General features: G+C 37.2%; 1 long non-coding RNA gene across 1 annotated transcript in view; it reads left to right on the top strand.

The window, feature by feature from the left end:
- LOC131485066 (uncharacterized) overlaps nt 1-23,068 on the top strand; it is a 28,100-nt gene extending 5,032 nt beyond the window's left edge. The window contains exons 2-4 of the long non-coding RNA XR_009248615.1: nt 691-819; nt 20,813-20,873; nt 22,989-23,068. This is a non-coding gene — a long non-coding RNA (uncharacterized LOC131485066). The remainder of the gene's footprint in view (nt 1-690; nt 820-20,812; nt 20,874-22,988) is intronic.
- Nucleotides 23,069-24,001: the final 933 nt, after the last annotated feature.

Here is a 24,001-nt window from a genome sequence, read left to right as displayed (position 1 = left end):
TTATTGAATAGGTTCTGGGGAATTAGTACCTCACTCCACAGCATGTGCGTGCGCATGCAAATACACACCACACACACACACACACACACACACACACACACTCACACACGGAGACTTCAAGCTCTAGCTGAATCTGGTAGCATCTCTCTTCATGTTCTCTCCTTGAAAAGGAGTTTGCCTGTGACAGTTTCTTCTTTCTAATATTCATATAAAAACATTTCTGTTGAGGAAGGGACTAGAAGAAGATTAGGGTACTTCTACAAACCAAGATTTCCTCTTTTGCTCCAGAGTCATCCACATCCTATTTGATTCTGGTTTTGATAAAATACCAAAGCGAAAATGATTTATTTTAAAGATCATTTGATTTTGATTGCCAGTACACTCCTCCACTTGGTAATACTCAGCCTAATACCTTAATCGATTTTAATTCCAGGCTCCTCTGCCCTGTGCATGTCCTCTTGGAAGGGCGTACCCACTGACCTCAGCACAAGATGAGCAACAGGGTTGCAGTGACTGGCCTATGTAGTGACTTACTATGTCTGTATAGGCAAACCAATCCAATTGCATGGTGATATTTGCTTGCCTCAAAAGGGAAATTTTGAAACAAAAGAGGGAAATAAACGTGGGATAAAATTGGTTTTTACTTATTTCATGATTAATTTGTTGATTCTTACCAATAACAATTATTAGGAACATTCAGTGCTCCTGGTGCTGGGATTATGAAGGCAAAGGAGATACACTCCTGCCATCCGTTTGCGTACTCCAGGCAAGAGAGGAAAATGGGTTCATAAAGAGATGATGAGAATCATATGCATTAAGGTTAGTGCTGGACACCCAGGGGCTTATGGGAGCATGGGAAAGGGGTCTGTAACCCTGCCTGAGGTTAATGGTAGAGGGGATGCGTGGGGAAGGCTTCTTGTAGCAGCTGACTCATAAGTTTAATATAAAAAGATGAATTTGAGTGAAAGAGATGAATGAATCAAGGTGGGGAGAGAGGAGAGAATGGTATTATTGGCAGAGGGTACAGTATTAGCAAAGCTTTGGAGTTCGGAAAGTGCACATGCATATGGAGGGAATATCAAGCAGTTTAATGTTGCTTAAGGATAAAGCAGGGAGAGGGAAGGATGAGAGATGAGGCCAGATAATTAGGCCGGGTGTTGTCTGCCATTTTAAGGAGTTTGGACCTTTTTCTGTAGCTGGTCGGGTGCCAGGAAAGTTTAAAAGGGGACACGGCTGGGCTCTTCTTCTAATCTGATCATAACTTCAGTTCCTTCCTGCTTTGAGGAACTGCTGGGTATTTGTCAACCCAATGGTGTTGGAGGTATTTTTCCCCTGATGAGTGGACAAGCCGAATTCTTCAGAGAGATGCTGCCTGACCCATATGGCCCACTGACAGTTTGACAGTTGACAGCTTTTAGTCAGACTAGACTCACTTAAGCTGCTTACCCATCCTGAGGCGTGCATGCGGCCAGAGCCCGGACTTCACATCATTCTGGCTGTCTTAATTGGGCACTAATTAAATGTTTTGGCTGGAAACCTCTCCTTGCCATGGCTGAATGGACTCATTTGAGGCCAATATTTCAGGGAAACATCTTGTTAGGCAGATCTGATTCCCTGTTTAAAAAGAAAATGCACATATTCAGTTGTTTCTTCTTATTTTTCTTCTTTTAGAAAAAAACTAAAAGTTTAAAAGGATGTGTGTATATATGGATATCTATCTATCCATCTATCTCTGTGAGTGTGCATGTGTATATTCACATGTATATGTACATACATATTCACGTATAGATAATATATATAACATATATATGTATGTATATACATATATTATATATATTACATATATATTATATATAACATATACATACACACACATACACACATATGTGTCAGAATAGGAACTTATAGAAAGAACAACTTTGCAGTTAGGAGGCTAGAGGTCACATCTAAATTTTATTTGAGATTTAGTCTAGGCTAAAAGTAGTTAATCTGTTTATGGCTTAGTTTCTGTATTTGTGACAGAGTTGTGAAAAAGACACATGAGAATTTTATCATAATATTTAAGAATGAAATCTGAGGGTGCAGATGATTCATCTCTAATCCTAGGAGATGGGGGAGCCTGGCTTGCTCAGTTGGTGAGGCATGCAACTCTTGATCTTGGGGTTGTGAGTTCAAGCCCCACACTGGGGGGGGGGTACAGATTACTTAAAAGGAAATTAATCCTAGGAGATGGATGGATGGACCAAGATCTGTTTTCTACCTTTTCTTAGCTATTACATGCTGACAAGGATTTCTTTCTCAAATCATTCCAAAAGCAGAGTAGATAGCCAGTGTCTGGGGTTCAAAGGGCCACTTTTCAGTCTACACTGTGAAGTATGCCAAGAATGCCTGCAGTGTCCACAAGAAGAGCAGTAGGTGCAGCAAAATACATTGAAGGAAAAACAATGAGTAGACCATCCGTCTGTGGACCTTCAGGAGCTGGTTATACTGCTATTGAAGGTATTGGCATGGACTATTGATTTGAAATAGGTATCATTATTTGTTGAGAAATCCTTCCACTTGCTGAAACTAAGCTGCTCATGAATTTTGCTTTTCTGGTAAAATAAACCTTGTATTATAATAATTTTTTTTTCTAAAATAATGATGGTATTATTGTATTAAACAATGACTAATGTGAACATGGGGATTTTCAGAGGTTAAAATTAATTCCTAAATTATAATTTTCTATGAAGAAATAGAATTAGATAATAGGGTTGGAAGATGATTTCTCGTCTGGAAAGGAAAAATAAAATGTGCTCCAGTTCGTGTGTCTTCACTCTTTCAGTTAGCTTAATATTTATTAATGTATATTGTATCTGGTAAGTATAGGTTTATAAACCAAAACTTCATCAATTAGCTATTCTTGAATTCATTTGCATTTGATTACTAAGAAGTAACTTGTTCACAATCAACAATTGTAAAACAGCACAGTATAGCACTGCCTGAACTAAAGTAGATCTTCAAAACTTCTTTGATGTGTGTGCTTCTTTAGGTCTTAAGGACACATTAAAGTGTATGTTGAGCTTTCTAGAATTCACTTTATTTAATGAGAAATGTTTTCCTTCTTGTTTTGCCACTACCTTCCTCCTCCATATCCACTCCCCCTCCCTTTTTTGTTCTGAGCAATGATTCTGTGTGTTCTTTTCCTATTTAAAATTTAAAGAGTTACATTTGGGAGAGGAACAATGTAGGGAAAGGAAACCCCTGGAGTGTGTCTGATGTGATCGTTCTCCTCTGTGCCACCATTTTTCCTCCCGCTGTGGGAGCGCTAAATGATAATGCCTGATACCTTCCTGAATAAAGCCTGACACGGTTTCCAGCTGTGAGCATGTGATCAGTTTTTATGTTTGATTTTTGCACACAAGTATACTACTGCAAGCATGTCCACAAACTACTTCACAAATGCTTCAGGGAGGAATTGCTATTGAGTGAATCAAACATTAAACAAACACTGAGTGATTGCATTACAAAACTACATTTATTTTAGAAAACCATGTTTCTGTTCGAACCTAGAATCTTTAAAAATTAATTTCTATAAAATGGTCAGGTATAACCAGACAAGTAACCCTCAATAAATTTGCTTTCAGTGTGAGATTCCAGTGTGAGATGAGTTGTCCAATAGAAAAAAAGATTATGCTGCTCCCTATACTTTGCTATAATGATTAAATTTGATTATAATTATGCAATGGGTTGATTCATTTGTGAGAAACATTGACTAATATATTATGTCATCTTAAAATGGAGTCTCATAGGCTGTAATTTTTAAATCCATATTTTTCTTGAAGCAGGATATTGGATACATATGATCCTCGGTTTAGTGACATATTTTGGCAGTATTATAGTTTTATATTTCAAACATTGTATTTTAACATCTTTTGTATGACAGACAATATATATTTCTTGTTGTTATTTATGAAGTTTGTGGTATGCCATCATGCTTGTTAAGCACTAAAATTTACCATATACTTCTTCCTGGCTCACTGATCAGTATAGGAAAAAAGGGGAAGAGGGTCCTGAAGGAATACACTAGCAGACAAAAAAGAAGCTATTTTACTTTTAGTGATAAGAAAGTTCAAACACTGGTTCCAGTTTAATAGTTTGGACATGGAGGGGAAGCACATAATTTATAAATTAATGATAAGTACCTATAGTATCCACTCTCATGCCAAATTCTTGGTTTTCTAAATCGCACTGCTTGACCTCATGCAAGCACAAGGTCAGGTTTGGGGGCTACTCCTTGTGTATCAGGTGTAATACTAGATTCTGAGGAAGGAATATTACATTTAGAGAGAGTCAAAATATCAAAACTAAAAAAACAATCAAGCATTCTGTTCCAAACTTCAACTTTTTAAGGTGTGGTTGAAATGAATCTTTGCAACATGAAGAAAATGGCGACAGTCTGGCGATAGTTCTGGAATGACTCTGTTAGTGACTACATTTTGTTTGTTTTTAACTTCATATACATCTACTTTAAACTCCAACTGAACATTTCTAGTGATGATTACTTGTTTTCTATTATCGTAGAAATCTGGCATTTCCTGATTAGCCTAATAATTGACAGTTTCTAGTTACGTCTTTACTGTGGGTGACAGCATTAAATCACCGTAGACATTTAGTCATCATCTTCAGGGTGAGTCATTACAGTTCCAAAGAAGGTAGATAAATAAAGGAGAAAAATTGCAGTTAGTCATTAAAACTTCTGCAGAGATAAGGAAACTACGTACCGACATAAGGAAACTACGTACCGACATTGCTTTCATGAATTTTCCTTACTAACGTGCTGGCAAAAGAACAATGCTAGTCATTCACACAAACACTGAATCTATGAATTTCTGGCAATTGAGGATTGTTTCCAGTCTTGTTTTGGATTTCCGTAAGCTATTAACTATTCTCTGTCTCTCAATTCCTCTCTCTGTAGACACATTACACATGCTCACACATGTACAGTATATATGAAAAATATACATATGTAAAAATGCATGTTAAGTATATTTGTTGAATGTACATACATTAAATGAATGTGACATATATTAACATAAATATATTCAATGTATGTTAAATATGTGTATATGTGAGATATTTATTCATCTATCTCTCCACCCATTTATCCCTGTGATTAGCAAATGGACATCTTTCTTCTAATTAGTACTTAGAATTTAAAAATATGTATATGGTGTTTGGGGAATGATGGGACATTGGTGTATGCATTTGCCAAGATTAAAACTTTCAGGACTGGTTGGAATATGGGTAATGGGAGGAGGGAAGGGGCAGTAGAGAATCACCAGATAATTTACAGTAACTGAGGCAGTCTGTACATGAGCAGATTGGACTCTGTCTAGTCATTCTACATTTGGACACTTCAGTCTTTTTCTTCTATTCATGCAGATAATAATATTTCTTATCCCATATATGCCAAGCTGCCATTCCCAGACAGCTGCCAGAGACCAGATATCTTGCAGTTTATAACATGCATAGGCGGAAAAAGGGAATGTCCCTGTTTTATGTACCATTTAAAGAGGGGAAAAGCTCTGCCTGAACCTACCCCCTCTATTCTTCCCCTCATGTTTCATTGGCCAGAGCTGTGGCACTTGACCTGTGTTTCAACCAATTACTTATGGTACACATGACTCTTTTCTGAGGCAGCAAAATAGAGGACTGTGGTCAGTTCAGAACAGGAAAGACAGTCATCTAGAGCTTTTCTTAGTTTAAAATAAGAAAGAACCTTTTTGTCCCATCAGGGTTTAGCATTTTATGGTGCCATTGCAAATATCTAAGTCCTGTCTGATTTAGAAAGAAGACAGTGGCTTTTAGAAATTTTTATTTTAAGTCATTCAGAAGTTCTTTTGAAGTATAAATTAATAAAATATAAACAGTTTACCACCTTATATTTTAGGTAAATCTAGATTCGTAATCTGCTCCTACCACCACTGTTTCCCAATTAAACAGCCAAAAGAGTCAGTCCTTAGAATGGATTAATGACCTGCAAAATTCCATTTAAACATAGCCATTCTTGAGTTTTATTAGTGGAAAAATACAAACTGGTCTGTGGTCATGGATTATTACAGATTCACTCCAGACTGCTGAATTGAACTCTGATGAACCTGTGACACTCTCCATTAAACCTCAAAATGAGCTTTCTCTTAATTGGGGAGTAGGAAGGGAAAAGTAAACTAGTGGCTGGTAAATGCCAGACTTGTGAATCATTGCTTTATTTTGGACAGAGTGTTGAAACATTTTTAGATGTGCATGGAGGTAAAGGAGAGGGAGTGGGGAAAGAAGTTTATTCATTTATTAAGCCCAGCTCTGTTCTAGGCAATAGTATTTAAAAAAATTAAATATAATATGAAAAGAAGGTAGTATTATAGTCATTTTTAGATGATAAGATTGGCTTTAGAAAGGTTAAGTGACTTGTGCCAGACTAAGTAACTAGAGGTGGATCTAGGATTAAAACAGAAGTATTCCATAGATATTTATTGACCTAAGCTCTCGAATTTAGTAGTGAAGAAACCAGATGTGATCTTTGCCCTTCTGGGGCCCACAGTCTAGGTGGCAGAGACCAATATTTTTAAAAAGTCATTAAAAATGTACATGATTATAAATTGTGATAAAGCTTACGAAGAAAAAGTGCAGGGTATTCTCACAGGGGGACATAATTTCCATTGGTGTTTCCATTGGAACATGTAAGTGGAGACCTGAAAATTGAGATGATATCACATAAGTGAAGAATGGAGGCAGTTCTCTTCTCTGTGAATAATTGGCCTATGTTAGGGCCCTAGGTGGGAGCTGACAACTGGCCAGTGTGACCAGGTCATAGTAACTGAGGGCTGGTGAGATGAAGCTTGAAAATAGGCAGGACCAGCTTTTTGTAGAGCTTTGTAAAAAGCCATGATAGGGATTTAGATTTTTACCTTAAATTCAGAGGAATATCATTGAATCAGGGGATGTTATAATGAGATTTACAAAATCATTCCTGATGCCATGTAGGAAACGGATTGGAGAGATTTCTTTCATATCTAGGTAATTTCAGTAAATATTTAAAGTTATATATGTCATAACTACTTGTGTCTAATTAGTGTTAGTTAAATGAATGAATGAATAAATGAATTTCCGGACCAAATGTGGAACAATGCTTTAAAGATAAAAAACTGAAGAAAGAATTACCTCCTAAAATGGCTCTGAGAAATTATTACTACACAGTTCTACTGACAAAATGAAATTTACCTATTTTAATTTTTTTCTACTCTGTTATGCTTTTATACTTTAAGAGATTGAGCTTTCCAGAACTGTCTGCTTAAATTAAATTTGTTTGTTTTTTTGGAAACCTTGGCTTTCTTTAAATTAAAGTTTCCTAATGCTAAATACCTAGCAAGCTGCCAAGTAATTTTAGAGTAGAAGAAACTAGCAGCCCAAAATGTGCCTACAGTTTTTAGAATTCAAAATTATAACTGATTGGTCTGTATTTGTGTCTTTTAAGATATAGAAGATGTATTTAGAAGTTTCCTAGTTCCTTTTCCTTTAAGTGGAGATATTAATGAGCTTATCAGGGATGTAGCAGTGTTTTATGAAGAAATTATTACCAGGGGAATATGCATATTCATGTGTACATAAAAAACCAGCACCGACCCTGAAGGTGTCCAGTACATTTTAAGCGCTTTTGGCAGTTGTGTGATCCACAAATGAACTATCCATATCCTTTAAAAAACAAAAATGAAATAAAAAGCAGAATTGGAAAGCCTACACAAAAGATCATGTAACCCACCCATGTTTATATTGCAAGCAGATCATCACCTAAACTTTTTGAAGCAGGTGAGCTCATTTTCAAGGAGGGACAATGTCTCTCCCCACTGGACATGCAAATATGCTAAATCCAGATCATAGAGCGCCTGTGATAATCTCCTTGTGAGAAGATCTAAAGCAAGTGACTGTGTGGGCTTTGTACTCCCAGGTACCCCCAGGTTCAGACATTTAAATATGCTGTCCTCTCTGTTTGGAATGTCTCCTCTCCACCTTATATTTACCCTTCAAAATGCAGTGATGCTACCTTTTCAGGGTAGCCTCCCTTGAATTTTCCTTTAGGTTAAATTAGATTACGTTCCCTTGTTATGGACTCTCTGAGCACCATGGCATTTATCACAGCTGAAATTGTACAAGTATTTGCTTAGTTATTTGATTAATATCTAGTTTGTGAGCTCAGTAAGGTTAACGACAGTGTCTGTTTTTGCTCAATGGCATCTGGTATATGTGAGTGTTACCAAGGTGAAGGCAATTGCTATCTCCATCAGTGTTGTAATAAAGTAGTGTTTTCAAGATATTTCTCACCAAGATTAAGTTTATTATGAAATATGTCTCATTACTTTTTAGAACTCCATACCAGTTCCTTCTCCTTTTTCAAATAAATCAACCAAAATCATGACTTTTGAAAGCTTTTAAGCAGTGTTTGTGACCTATGCATAGAAATTCATTTACATCATGACCCATACCTGTATGCATCATGCATGTGAATAAAAGCTTCACACAAAACTTCTGTTCTGCTGCAAAAACTTTTAGTCCATTCTTAAAAAAAAAAAAAAGAAAACAAAACAAAAAAGAAAAAGGATGCTGATTGTAAACCAAAAAACTGATTGTATCTTTCACTAACAGGTTGTGAGGCAATACTAGAAAAGCACTAAACTGTTGATCCAATTAGGGTTCTCTCTATTACAAAATAAATGACTCGAAATTAAAATTTTCTATCCATTGATAGTATTACACATGCTTCTGATTTTTCTCCTTTATTCTGCGTCATCCACATTTTTGTTTTACAATCAAGCATATTGCATTTGTCATCAGAAAAAGATTAGTAAAGGGGCGCCTGGGTGGCGCAGTCGGTTAAGCGTCCGACTTCAGCCAGGTCACGATCTCGTGGTCCGTGAGTTCGAGCCCCGCGTCAGGCTCTGGGCTGATGGCTCGGAGCCTGGAGCCTGTTTCCGATTCTGTGTCTCCCTCTCTCTCTGCCCCTCCCCCGTTCATGCTCTGTCTCTCTCTGTCCCAAAAATAAATAAAAAATGTTGAAAAAAAAAAAAAAAAAAAAAAAAAAAAAAAGAAAAAGATTAGTAAAATAAAATTGGTGTCCAGTTGTTTTGTCACTGATATAATATATACTTTGATATTCTAAAATTCTAAATCTTCTAACTTCTCAATTCACATTCGTCCCATCTTACCAGGATTTCTCTTCTTCAAATCTTCATACAATCCTTCAACTTTCAATTTGTACTCTGAAGAGCTATTATGTAAAACTGGTTTCCCAGCCCTTCTTTGCAAAGTCTCACCCACTCACATCCAATATATAGATGCTCTGAAGACAAGTACTGTGGGTGTCGCTTACAATTTAGATGATCAGCTTCTACCCAGGAAATACACTTATTCCAGTATTCCAGTCTGCATGTATAGTACAAAGTACATTGTGTTGTTTGTGTTTAACATTGTTTGTTAGTATCATTATCAACATAGTAATGTTATTAATAGTATTGTCAGAAACAACAGCAATCACCAAGATAACAGCCTTAACAACAGTGGCATTTACAGTATGCCATTATATTAATTATCACAATGGATCTGACAGGCTGCTCTGAAGAATTCACATTAGTGAGTAGTTTATGATTTTAAACTCAAGAGGAAAACTAGAAGCTACATCAATCCTAATATACCCTTGTCTTCATGTACCTCCCACTTTTTCTAAGTTTAAAAAAACAAAGAGGAAAATGATAAAAACTATTACCAGACCAAATTTATTAATGGAATTAAATAACTTGTTAGCTCTGTAATAAAGGAATATGACAAAGAGTGGTTTTTTTTTGTTTTGTTTTTTTCCTCTCCATAATTTGATCAGTGTCATTGTCTGGATACAAGCAGTTCATCAGAAGGGAATGTGCATGGGGCACCTGGGTGGCTTAGTTGATTAAGCGTCTGACTCTTGATTTTAGCTCAGGCCTTGATCTTAGGGTCATTAGTTCAAGTCCTGAATTGGGCTCCATGTTGGATGTGGCCTACTTATAAAAAAAAAGGGAATATTCATACTCAACAAGGGGAAGCCATGAAAGGTAGGTTCTTGCAAATTTAATATTTCTAAATATAATTAAGTTGAGAAAATATTTTCCTCTGTTGGAGAAAAGACTGGCCTGTTACCTATAAGTTAGTTTTATAATTTTGCTTGCTGTGGATTTTGTAGTCCTGAACATTAGAAATGGGATAAAAGTCATTATCAGTGGAATGTCTTCCTGATCTAAATAGTAGAACTGAACTTCACAAAGGAATTTTATTCCTTTTGTGTAAATGAAAAGGTGATTGTAGTTTATGAAATGAACTTCTAATCCTGATTCTGAAAGCTTGTTCATTTACCCATCAGTAATTTACTTATTAATTTCTGTGGCACTGGACAGATATGAATACTTAGTAATTAAAGTGTCCTAGTGATTAGAGGTTCCTAGAAAGCATGAAGTTATCTGGTTGATTATTTACAGATTTGGTTACCATAGAGGCAGTTGTCTTTACTCTTTCTTATCTGAGATAATTATTAGATCAAAATAGACAAAATTTACCAGCTGTCTTCTTTGATGGTCTGCTATTCAACTAGCTTTTTTTTTTTTTTTTTTTTTTTAAGTGAGCACTGTGCCCAATGTAGGGCTTGAACTCAAGAGTTGCTTACTCCAACAACTGAGCTAGCCAGGCACCCCTCAACTAGTTTCTATCAGAAGCCTGCATCACTGACGGCCTTTTGAAGGCAATGAGTATGTGATATTAAATGCTAGAAATAATTACGGTTAAGCAGCAGTCTAAAGTACATGACACATAGCCATTTCTAATTTCTAATAGGATAATCTTATTTTGTATTTGTTTTTGGTGTCATAAGAATTAAAATTGGTTAAATAAACTTTATTTGTATTGCTAGGTTTTTGTTTTTAGTTGTGTCTTGTATTTATTTATTTAAGGTATAATATATAATTGCATTGGATTTGTTGAAGATACTTAACCTAGGGCTAACTCATATTATGGCTAATTTGTAACACATGGTTAGTGAGGCAAACGACCTTTATCTCAGATCTTAGGAACTAAGTAAGATTCGGCATATTTAATACTGTGCTTGAATTGTAAAAAAAGTACTTAGATAACTAAATTAAAACACAAATGCAGGTTCTTTGTCAAATCAATATGCAAGAGTTGCATCCAGCTGAAATGCTTTTTAGGCAAGATGGCTGTCCATAGTCATTGGCCTTATATGAAAGGAAAAACAGTCACTGATAAGCTAAAATAAGTCATTCTTCTGAATCTATTAGAAGCAAATGGTGAAGAGACTTTTCATTAGACATTTTTAAATTTTTTTTAACATTTATTTATTTTTGAAGGAGAGTGAGAGACAGAGCGTGGGCCGGGAGGGGTAGGGAGAGAGGGAGACACAGAATCCAAAGCAGGCTCCAGGCTCTGAGCTGTTAGCACAGAGCCTGATGTGGGGCTCGAACTCAAACCGTGAGATTATGACCTGAGCTGAAGTCAGACACCCAACCGGTTGAGCCACCCAGGCACCCCAGACATTTTTAATAAAAGTGAGCAGCTCTTGGAAAACTCCAAAGGAAATATGCACATAGCATCAGATGGAATGCACATTATAGATGGCTGTGCCAACTTTACTGGTTCAAAGACGGCAAAATGTTAACAGAAACTATCATCTCAAGTCAAACGTTGAGGCCTAGTAGTTAGTGCTTTAACATAAAAAAAGATTTCTAGACTTCCTCTTATTTTCAGCTCTTTCTTGGGGAGACTCGGGAATCATAGTGATGCTCCTCTTCCCTTAAAATATTGGAGGGGGGACACCTGGCTGGCTCAGTCGGTTTAACGTCTGACTCTTGATTTACGCCCTGGTCATGATCTCACAGTTTGTGAGTTTGAGCTCTGCTTTGGGCTCTGTGCTGACAGCGTGCAGCCTGCCTGGGATTCTGTCTCCCTCTCTTTCTGCCCCACCCCCCTGTTTGTTCCCTCTCTCTCTCTCTCTCTCTCTCTCTCTCAAATAAATAGAAACATTAAAAATAATATTAAGGGAATTTGAGGCTTAGGTGTGTTCACATGTCTCTCCCAGTATGACAGAACTGGGCTGAGAACTCAGGTGTCCCCACTTCCAGTTCTGGCCTTCACCCATTATGTCACACAGCATCTAACATTTATTTGCAACCTCTGTTTGTGTGTTTGTTCCATTAAAGCACTTTGCTGACTGTGGGGATTCAAAAGATGAAATGAAAAGTGGAATTGTGGTAAGTGAACCCGAGGGACAACATCCTGTGTTCACTTTGGTCTAAAATTCTTGAATTTATGGGAAGGAACTTAGATAATTCTAATGAGTACTTACACCTTTTTATCTTTTTAAAAACTGTGCTTTCATAATGTGTAATAGAATCTGTTTTTTGAGACATCTTCTTTGAGAGAAAACCCAGATTCTCCCCAAATCCTCTGAAACCTTTCTCTCAGTGTTCGGTCACTGCTATTAAGTAAAATGTACTTTAGTCTAAAGAACTGGGCAGATGTTAAAGACTTTCGTGGTCCCCACCAGCCAGGGGGTTCCTCTGTTTGTTATTTCCCGGCTGCTTGGCACGTTCTTGTGACATACAACAAACCTCCATTATAAAGGATTATATGATGAGTCAACAAGCATGTGAAAGATAGCAACCAAATGGTGACTCCCAATTACATGAAAAATTACTATAATCACCCCTGCTGTAACACCCGTCTGTTGGCAAAGTAGTTGATCCCCTTGAAAAGCTTTAAAAGAAGGCCCAGCGCATTAAATAAAAATCTCAGTTCTGTGTGTAATCATAAAAATTAACACTGTCACTTTAAAAAAAAATCTAATTGGTGTCCTAAAGGGAAACCTACTAGGCTATGTAAAGTAGCTATTATGAAAATGTTTAGCCTTTGGAATGTATTTCAGACAGCGTTTGTGTTGCCAGATTTGTCAGCCAAAAATTCACTAAGCAGATTTGTCAGGGGTTGAGGCCATAATCTGTAAAAAAGACATTGGCATAGAGATTAAAGATCAAGAGAATTATATAGGTTTGTTACCATATGCCAAGATTCCTTTTTAAAAATAAGTTTATTTATTGTGTGGGCTGTAACCAGAAGCAAGAGCTATCTTTGTTTGATATTTAAAACAGTAGCATGTCCTGCTGGGGAAGGAACAAAACTGTTTCATTCACATGCTTGTATGTGGTACTAGAGGTGGTTGGGAGGGGGCAGGATGTTTCTGACATTCCTCCCCTCGGTTCCTTTCTCTCTTTCTGCCCTATAAATCTTGTATCAGAGTTGCAAATGAAAAATCAAGGGAAGGAGGGCTGTTGAGTCTACTGTCATAATCTTCCTGGGTGGGTGCCATAGGACCTGGCTGGACACCTTCACCTTTCAGGGAATATGTCCCCAACACAGAGGGTACAAATATTGTAATCAGGCTTCTCTTTTCCTGCCACAGGTGATATATTCACATCTGTGAAGTTCCCACTCCGCACTCTTACACTTAGAAGCATCAGTGACCAAAAATGACTGGGTGCGGGACTTCTGGGTTCCTGCTCTAGCCTTCTGACAACCTTGCCATGTGGCTCTGAGCAAATCATGAAATCACTCTGAACTCCCCATTCCTTTATAAGGGTCTGAATTAGGTGGTCTCTGAGGAGCCTTGCCCTTTAAAATTCTGTGAATCTGTAAAGAATCCCATCTCATGTAGGTTGCAGCCTACCCAGGTGCAGCAGGAAAACGTGCTTTTACATATTGCTGTAATATATGCTTCAAGGTTTAATAGAATGGTGGAGTGCTTCCCCAGAACAACTGGTGTGAAAGCATTGTGCTAGAAAAGCTAGGAAAATAGCCAGTGTCTCTTGAAGTTCCAGTAAGTCACGTATAAGGATGCTTTTCCTAGAATGGTGCACACTGGGACAGTTTGGGGTGTTTATAACAGCCAAACATAGTAATGGCATTCTGGCACATTTACACTTTTGAGATGATCATGGATAAAACTCCCGGTAACACTTCATAATTTTAACAATGTTTTAACAGAGAGGGCCTAGTCCATAGATGACTCTGGGACACACAGAAAATTAATTTACCTACATGGAAAGGGAATCACATACAATTTTTGTGGGAACTTTCAAAGGTGCTTACACTAAAGCTTTTCCATGCCACTTTTAAATTATATCTTCATCATACAAATGAAATACTGCTCAAAGAACCGCTGACTGAGAGAAGTAGCAAGCAGTTTTTCCCAGACTTTATTCAGTATTCACATCCAATCACATTGGTAAACATAAATACATCACAGAACTTATTCAAACACTCACAAGTTATCTATATAAAGACAAACTACCACATATTCTCTGAAATAGATTTTTCCTCCATTTCTCTTTTGCATTTTTCATTCTGTATATTAGCTGTGAAATTCATCTTTTTTGGGGGGGGGGAGCAAATTATAGACCCGTCCTGGTTCCACCCATAATTTTCCACATTTTCTTGACACAAAGTCTGCCACATTCAGACAAAGTTAATGGCAAGCAGAAATTCCAGAAGTATCCAAAAGGGGTTTTGAGTCTGATACCTTGATTCCTGACCTGAGAAGAAAACAGATTCCCCACCAGGCTGGAGTCCTGGGTCTTTAGGAGCCAGACTTGTCATTCTTCAATGTAGCAGGAAAGGAAGGGATACCTGTGAGATGTTTTCATGCGCACATAGACACTAGGGGGTGTCCAAGGACTAAATGTGTTTCTCCTTCCCTTCAGATTTGTCTCGTCGGTACTCCTAGGTCCAGCTAACTTAAAGTCCAGGAGCTGAGGGAAAATCCATCCAATTAATTCCTGTCTTGTGCTGAAATGAATAATGTGGGGTCAGTTTCATCATCAGGCCCCGATTCCCTTGGATCTCTGGCAGCAATTGTAATCTCAGGGTTCAGAACCAGGGACCATCCCATAATATAAGCTACAGGTGATGGGGAGCAAGGTGCTCTGTTATCAAATGCTCTTTATCGCTGTGTTCTCCAGAATTTGCATGTACTTGAAAAGGAGTCACCAATTTTTCTTTACTTCAGTTAGTTTCAGTTTTGATCTGTCCACCCTGAACTGGAGGCAGGAGCATTGTGAGAAGGTAGAACTCTGACTTCTCATTCTTGTGAGGTCTGGTTTGTTTTTTAATGTAGATTATTTGTTGATTATTACATATTAGAAAACATTTGCCCTTGCTGTTGTAGACATCTTCAGGCCTTTGGGCATGGGTCTCTTTATGAATACCTATTACTTCTTAATTATGATGGTTTAATAAGATATGTCTTTCATTTTCATCTCCTATCTCTCTTCTCCTGTGATTCTTCTCCCTTCACTATTGGTCCCTAAGGGCATGTTACTGGCTCCTTTTCTTTATTGCTCCCGTCTTCTCTTCGCCCCTCCTGGCGAATTAAAAAAATAAATAGAATGCATTTTAAGGATGACAACGGTAATAATAAAGTCAGGAATTGCTTTCCAGCTAAATGCACTGATTGGAAGTGCCTATTGAAAATAGCATAAACCTAATTGAAGTAGTCAGCCCCTCCCATACAGGTCATTCTGTGCTCTATTAAAATGAAGGTAAAACAAAGCTTGTGACATTTCTGCATTTCCCAGACTCACTTTTCCTAAGACATATCAATAGTATTGACAATAGTATTGCATTGTGCTCCCCAGTGACCTGGGCTGTCATCTTATGGTCCTGGATAATTCTTTCATAATGGAACCTTATTGTATACTTTCCCTGTAACAATCAACAGAAAAATAATTATGTTTCAACATGTAAGATTTGAAAATTTGAAGCAAATCAAAATTGTAGTGATCAGCCTAGAACACTGATCATTTAGATCATGTGGATACTCACTACCACCTAATGTACCTGTTAAAGATGCTGATACATTTCCTAAACTTAAGAAAATAAATAAATTGCTAAAGAAATGTTGAAAGTGAAATTATCAGAAGAGTTGGGATTATATCTAAGGATGTGTTATTTCATTGCATTTTGAACAGTTTAAGCAGACTCCTCAAGAGTCATTAGTGGGTTCTAAGCTTTATTACTAAAGTCTCTTGTATTAGATAGAACTATCAGATTTGATGGCAAAGCAGTAGCAGCTGGGAAACTGCTCTTTCTCTCCCCTCTCATTTCCCAAACAATGTTTGCACTGATTAATACTATGCAACAAGACATGACGCAGAGATTGTGTTGGCATTGTGTTCTGATGACCCCACACATTGTGTGCGCTCTGTGGTTCCTTTTGCTGTTCATAGTTATACGGGTTTATCAGAAATTACATGTCAGACTCCCAATGAGTGTAATTGTATACTGATTGTGTATAGTTTTTTAAACCTCATTATTAGCCTTGTATGCAAACCAAATAAAAGGAAAGTTTAAAAAAGGAAAAAGAAAATAGCCTCCACCGGACGTCATGTCAGAGCCCAGGTGTTTGAGCCTGGATGCAGGGGGGAAACAAAATGTTCTCTCGGGGACATCTGCTGTAGCCATGTGCTTGAAAAAGGCCCTAATGAATGGAGGGGAAGGAGCAGAGTGGCGAGGGTGTTGGGGAAGAGCTCTGTGGCTCTGCTTTCTTCTTGCTCTGTTCTCCTTGCATGCACGATTCATTTAATAACGAGGCAGGAGGACACTGAGGGATGCAGTGTGCATGTCCCCATTCATGTCAACTTTCATTAATTGGTGCCCCCATGGCAATTTCTCTGCATTCTGACCCTCTCCTTAGAATCACTCTTTTAACAGAAAAACAAAAATAAAAATACCTCAACTCTGTAGCCACAAAGTCAGGGGGAAGTAGACACAGGAAGAGTGATGAAATGAACAGTGCTTTCTTTCCCTTCCTAGGGCTCTGCCCTTCTGCCCACTTATACCTGAGCATTTGTTGGACATTTCTAAGACAGTTATTACCCTGGGTATGCGTTCGTTGGATTCACGAGCAGGAATCTCAGCAGGGAATCTTGAAGTATTACATACCAAGGACGAGGGCCATTAGAATTAGACTCATCCCTAATGTGGGAAGTACTTAGTTCTCTTTTAAAAACCTTTAATCAGTATACAGTGGTTCAGTACACAGATGTTAGCACCAGTGTGAGGGCTCTCTAATTGTAATTTAAGTTATCCCTGCCTAAGGGCTCCCAATCAAATTATTAGACTGTTGCAGTGAGTCTGTGGCTCTTGGTTGCACTTTGCAAGGGGGTATTTTCTGGAATGATGAGAAACAGTGGTTTCTCCTGGGAAGCAAATGTACCATTATGGACTTATTAGGTCCTTGATTAGATCCACAGCTGATAAGTGAGTAGACTTTTCAAGAGAAAATATTGCAGTTTATTTCAGTCTGCCTTATTCAGCCATTGGGTAGTGGAAAGGAGGTAAATGAAATAGAACTAAATGAAACATGCATGCAATTTTCTTAAAAGTTGTGGTAAAATGGGGCGCCTGGGTGGCTCAGTCGGTTAAGCAGCCGACTTCGGCTCAGGTCATGATCTCGCGGTCCGTGAGTTCAAGCCCCGCCTCGGGCTCTGTGCTGACAGCTCAGAGCCTGGAGCCTGTTTCAGATTCTGTGTCTCCCTCTCTCTGACCCTCCCCCATTCATGCTCTGTCTCTGTCTCAAAAATAAATAAACGTTAAAAAAAAAAATTAAAAAAAAAAGTTGTGGTAAATTTATTAATCAATTTTTATAATTGCCATTACCCCTTTAGGCATTGGAAGTAGAGGCTTTTTGAATTTGTTTGTTTTCTTGCTTTTTCTCCAATGCCCAGACGAGCTTCCTATTGGCAATTTTCTGACTGGACTGCCCAGGATTAAAGAGTTAAACATTTGGAGCGACAATTAATTAATTAAGAGGTCGTAGAAAGTTAACCTCTCAAGTTTCTTTCCTGAAATGCATGTTTATCTGATTTGCTTTAATAAGTGACTTGCTATTGAACTAGTTTTATATACTTTAATTTGAAGATAATTATAGTACTATAATTCATATTTCAGATGCATATTAACTTTTCAGAAGATATCCAGCTAGCTGCTTCTACCTAGCATTGTGCTTATTTTAGTAAAGTATAACCCAAAGAATAATTGACTGGTTGTAGTAATATCTTTTAAGTCTTTCTATTACTAGGCATTTATTTGATTTTAATTGTGGAACCATTGGTCATATTGAGTTCATTTCCTGTTCATGTTGATTTCATGAGTCTCTCCATTAGTATTCAATTGCACAGTAATTAGTCATTAGTTCACCGTGATGTCTTCAAGCATGTGTACACTTATATTCTCATTTTCCACTCAGTTTCTGCAGTCGTATTTGAATTCTCTCTTTCTTAAAGAGACGAAGGCCACGATAAGGAAGATAAAATGCTAGATCATGAATTTATTAGACTACATATTTTGCCAAAAGGCTCACAGTTAAGGCATGCAAAACTTGATGCATTGAAAATGAAATAAATGGCAGCTGCCTAACCACAATACTGAAGTCACTGAGATGTCAAAGCCTGGGATCTGAAGCATTTATGATCAGAGGCGAGATAGAAGCTATTTAGCGAAACTTCAGGATGGCGCTTGACCCCAGTATGCACCTGGCTAATTCTGATTAGAGCATCTTCAATTTCTGAAGAAAGGTCAAATTCCCAACTCATTACTAAGCTCCAATAATGTATTGGATTTTGCCATTTTAAATAACTGTTTGGCCTTGCAGATTTATTTTCCTTTACAAGAGAAAGTGTTCTTTAAAAATATATTATCAATGGTTTCATTAATTTCAAATTTGCTGTGTTTTTAGCACATTTTATCTAACATATTCGTTTAGCTTGTATGAAAAGTAAATATGTCATCTGTCATAGTCTGTCACAAGCTCGTAATTTAAATCCATTAGAAAATTGTCCCTGCTTTTTATTTGAGCTGGCTTCACATTGTTGTCCTAATTAAATTGGAATCTTATATCATTTAAATGTTAGACTTGAGAATGAAGTTATTTTTATTCAGTGATAATGGTGGTCTTCTTCACAGAGCTCAGAAACTGCTTTCAGGTTAGTTGAGTCAACGTTCAAGAAGTCATAACTGCTGATATAGGTTCCCGATTAACATTTACTCTTTACACAAAATGAGAAGCAGAAGAAATGGGGTCCTCAAGATAGAGTCTCTTCTCTTCCTCTGAATATATCACTGCTATGATAGCTTATTCCTATGCCCATGTTTTTTCATTGTCCAAAGGTAGTTTAATTCTTCTAACTAAGCAAAAATATTTTGCTCAATAGTGTGCATAAATGCTTCTCAAATTTTAATGTGCATATGCATCTCTTGGGGACCCTGATAAAACTCAGAATCTGACTCAATAGCTTTGGGATGGCTTCAAGATACTGCATTGCTCATAAGTTCCCAGGTGAAGCAGAGGCAGCTGGTCCATGCTTTTCACTTTGTGTAGCAAGAGTGTTAAAATGCTAGGAGGCAAACAGGGGATGAATCAGAATTAATATGTTTTCATCTAACCCTTTTTGAGAATTGAAAAATCGTTCTCAAATTTTAGAAGTAGAAATGCCAGTTGTTATTTTGACTTAAAATTTACTAAAGTACTGCTTGCTTGCTTGCTTGCTTATTTATTTATTTATTTATTTATTTTTAAGTGTTAACATCTATGTTTGATCCCTTTAGAAGCAACTGGCTTTTGTAAGAGGAATATGTGTGGCTTCAAATTCACCCTCCTGACTTAAACATACCCATTGGAGTATGTGTTTTCATATAATTAAACTTAATATTTAGAAGTTAGTGGAAGGTATGTTATTTCTGTATCTTTTTTTTTTAATTTTTTTTTAACGTTTATTTAGTTTTGAGACCAAGAGAGACAGAGCATGAACAGGGGAGGAGCAGAGAGAGAGGGAGACACAGAATCCGAAACAGGCTCCAGGCTCTGAGCTGCCAGCACAGAGCCCGACGCGGGGCTCGAACTCACGGATCGTGAGATCATGACCTGAGCCAAAGTCGGACGCTTAACCGACCAAGCCACCCAGGCGCCCCCTGTATCTTTTTTATATTAAAAATTATCTTTAATTTTGTTTAAACATCTAAGAATGAGGAATTTTCATGTCTAAATTTAATAGGGTGAATCTTTCTATAGAAAATAATATCCAATACTAATAAAAAGGGATGCCAATTTCAGAATCACAAATAACTGTGGAAATCTGCAGATGTTCAGAGTGGCTTAATTAAGGTAGATGCCCACAGTGTGTGTGTGTGTGTGTGTGTGTGTGTGTGTGTGTGTGTGTGTGTATGCTTGTGCCTTCTTTGGAAACAAATCAGATCGACAAAACTTAGTTTATTTCATTTCTGTGGGCACAGGGTATGAATTTCTTGGCTTTTGGGTTCTCTTCACATAGTCTCAATTACAAACTCTTCTCTCGACTGAATTATAGTCTGTAAAGGTCCCCACATCTATTTGAAGAACTCTTCAAATTTTCTCTAAATTTTGGTATACAGATTTGAATGAGGATGACTGTTACCCATTTATGAAGTGAAACACTCTTGATCTTCAGCCCTTTTTCTCCAGCCCTTTTTGTCTCTCCATCCATCCTTTCCTCCCTTCTTGTCCCTTGTTTGTTTTTTCTTTTAATGTACCTATTGGATGAAAAATGAATGATTAGTGCAAAGAGAATAGATTTTCTTCTATTATGATAGAATTATGATCTATGATCATATTATCAGTCCATGAAACTTATTTTCTGAACTTTTTTTCTTATAGCATGAAACCAAAGGAAACATTTTAAAATATCAGACATGCTCTAGGAAGTTGGTTCACATCAGTAAGTAATTCTGTTCCTTGTTGGATAATGTGTAAACTTTGAAGAAAATACTTTTAAAAGTTTGATGTAATACTATTTTAATTTTTAAATAAAATAGTTTTTAAAATTCACGTAAGCCCAAGGAACTCAACAGAATGGATTCGGGAAGGGCAAAAATAAAACAACAATAAAATACTTAACTCATCTCAGACTTTAGAGCCCAAGTGGGCTTTAAGTAAATTATGTGTGATTTCTTTTATGTAAAGGCAGATGATGTGATGGAAACAACAAGATGTCACAAAAGGCAGACCAAAACTTTTGTCCATCTTCTTTTTCCCACCTTTGCTACTTGGAATATTACTTATTCTTTCTAAGCTTCAGTTATTTTTCAACTAATATATGACAATGCTGGTAATTCTTCACTCAAAAGATCCATTTGAATTAAATAATATAATAGAGTCCTCCCAAGTGTTGTGGATTTCTTGGCTCTGAAAATAAAGCAGAAAACAAAATAAGAAAAAATGATCCCTCATATAGCTTACATTCTAAAGGGGGAGCTCGGACAATAAAGAAACTAAATGACAAATGTAATATGTGCTATGGAGAAAAGTAGGTCAGAAAAGAAGGGGATAGAGAATGCTAGGGCAAGAAGTAGAAAGATGGCAATTTTAAAAAAGGTCATCAGAAAAGATGGCATTTGAATAAAAGTCTCACTGAGGAGAATGTTGTAGGCAGGGCAAACAGCAGGTACAGAAGCCCCGAGGCAGCAGTATGCCTCTGGTGTAAGAAGAAATGCAGAGACTGGTGTAGCCAGAGAAGAGTGAGTGAGTGGGGAGAGGTGGGAGAAGATCCAGTCAGGGAGGGAACTGTGAGGCCAGATCATACAGGGCCTGGTGGGATATTGTCAGGACCCTGGTTTTTATCCTGGGTGTGATTGGAGGTTTTGAGCAGGACAATGACGTAATCTAGGTTTTTAAAAGGAGGACTCCCCCTAGAGTCTGGTGTCAGTGGAGGTGTGAGCAGTTAGAATCTGCATATACTCTCCAGGTAGAGCTGACAGGATTTGTTGTTGGATGTGGATGTGAGAAAAGATGAGAGTCAAGAAGGATCAACTATTTTGACCTGAGAATCTGGTAAGAGAGAGTTGTTAACTGGCTAAGGCAGTCTGTGGCAGAAACAGGTGTTGAGGAGGCAGGAGGATCCCCAGTTAACATGTCCTAAAATTTGAGAAGCTTTTAGGACATCCCAGGGAAGCTATGAGCTGGTACTTGTGCAAACACTTTGGTCAGAGGCTAAGTGTGGCAGAATTCCAGGCTGGATATGGAGAACCGTGAGAGGTCACTGGTACCCTTGAAAAGACACCTTTCCATGGGGAGATGGGAATGAGAGCACTGTTCACATAGTAGGTGCTCAAGAAACAGGAGTTGCCCTACTTTTATTTTTCTTTCACCTTCTATCTCATACTGTTTTTATGTATAACTAGATATAAATAGAGTCCAGGTGGCAAATTACTTGTTGTATGCATGTTGTTTGTATGTTTTCTTCATTTATTCTGAAGAATGTCACTCTATATCAGTTGGCTGTAGGCTCTGCTTCTTGGTTTAAATTACTTTTAATGCTTACCTTCATTTGAACTAAGCCATATGTCTTTGTCCTTTCTTGCTGGTGAGCATACCATAATATTTATCTTCATAAGTATTTGTTAATAGACCATCTGAATTGTGGGGTGCTACCTTGTAAAGCAAGTTGAATAAAATTTTGAATGGACCTTTAGGCCCTTACTTTGGAAAGCCTCAACCTCATGCTAATAAACCATAACCAATAAAGGCTATTTGGGTGCTTTAAAAAACACTGAGAAAATGCACACAGATTATAAATGATGTTTTATATTATGCCCGATATTGACAGGTGCAGTTGATATTTTAAGATTTTTTTAATGTGTTCATCAAAATAGCAACTGATAGAATATTAGACCATCTGGAGATTCTTTACCTACTGAATTATTAGAAATGTAATACAATTCAATTTTGTTTCTCCTCTCTATTGACATTGCTTTCCCATGTGGCATCCTACATTGTTCAATGACTTAGGGGGTCCATAACATATTTATGCTTCTATTTTATTTGTTGATTTTAGAGTTTTGTGTTCAGTGTGTCCCTTTATCCATCCTTTACATGAGGCCCACCGACAGCTCCCAGTTCAAAAGTAGCACAAAGGTAGGGATGTCTTGATTATTCGTTAATGAAGCATTTTGGCTGGAAATTTGCCCTCAGGAAAGCAGAACACGCTGATTAGAAACATGTGTTTTGATGAAACCTTTTGTTCAGTGAATCTAATTTCTCTATAATGAACATCTATAAGTATTGGTTTAATTCTTTCTCAAGAGTTAATTTTCCTGTCCTGTAGTTATTCAGGGCAGTACTTAAAAGCATAATATATAGTCATATGTTTTTAGTGATGATTTTTTATTTTAGAAAATACCTACAGTACTAAGTTTTCGCTAATGCTATGGTGTTGATCATATTGTAATATATACATATATCAAATCAACACATTATACACCTTAAACTTAGACTATATTATGTATCAACTTTCAATGTAAAACAAATTAAAAATAAAAGCCATGTATAAAAACAGAAAACACACATTACACTAGAGAAAACTCCTTTGTTGAAAGAATCTTGCAGAACTGTATTATCTTAGTCAAATTTCATTTAAAATTAAAAAAAAATAATTTCAGGGCATCTTTTTTTTTTCTGACACAAATCAAATTAATTATGTCTAGAATTATATTTCCAGTAAGAGGAAGTTTTTCAGAAAAACAAAAACTACCCACCTTTCACGATGACCGAGTTCTACTCAGGATGGGCTAACAGTTGTAACAGAAAGTCCAAATTCTCAGTGGCGTGATACAACAAAGTTTTCTTTTTCCTTCTTGACACCGTCTAATTAGGATGGGAGGGGTACTTTACTTCACACAGTCATTTAGGGACCTATGTTCTTTCCACGCAGTGGCCCTCCCCATCCTGTCTCCAGAAGACTCAGTGTCCTTGGTGGGTTCATTCCTATCCAGACAGAGAGGGTAGAGGACAAAGAAATAGCATGGCAGATTGGTAGGAGTTTTTAGAGACCAGGTCTAGAAATAGCAT

The sequence above is a fragment of the Neofelis nebulosa genome, chromosome 9 (genome assembly GCF_028018385.1).
Source record: "Neofelis nebulosa isolate mNeoNeb1 chromosome 9, mNeoNeb1.pri, whole genome shotgun sequence".
NCBI lineage: Eukaryota > Metazoa > Chordata > Mammalia > Carnivora > Felidae > Neofelis > Neofelis nebulosa.
This window is presented reverse-complemented; position numbering and strand designations above follow the sequence as displayed.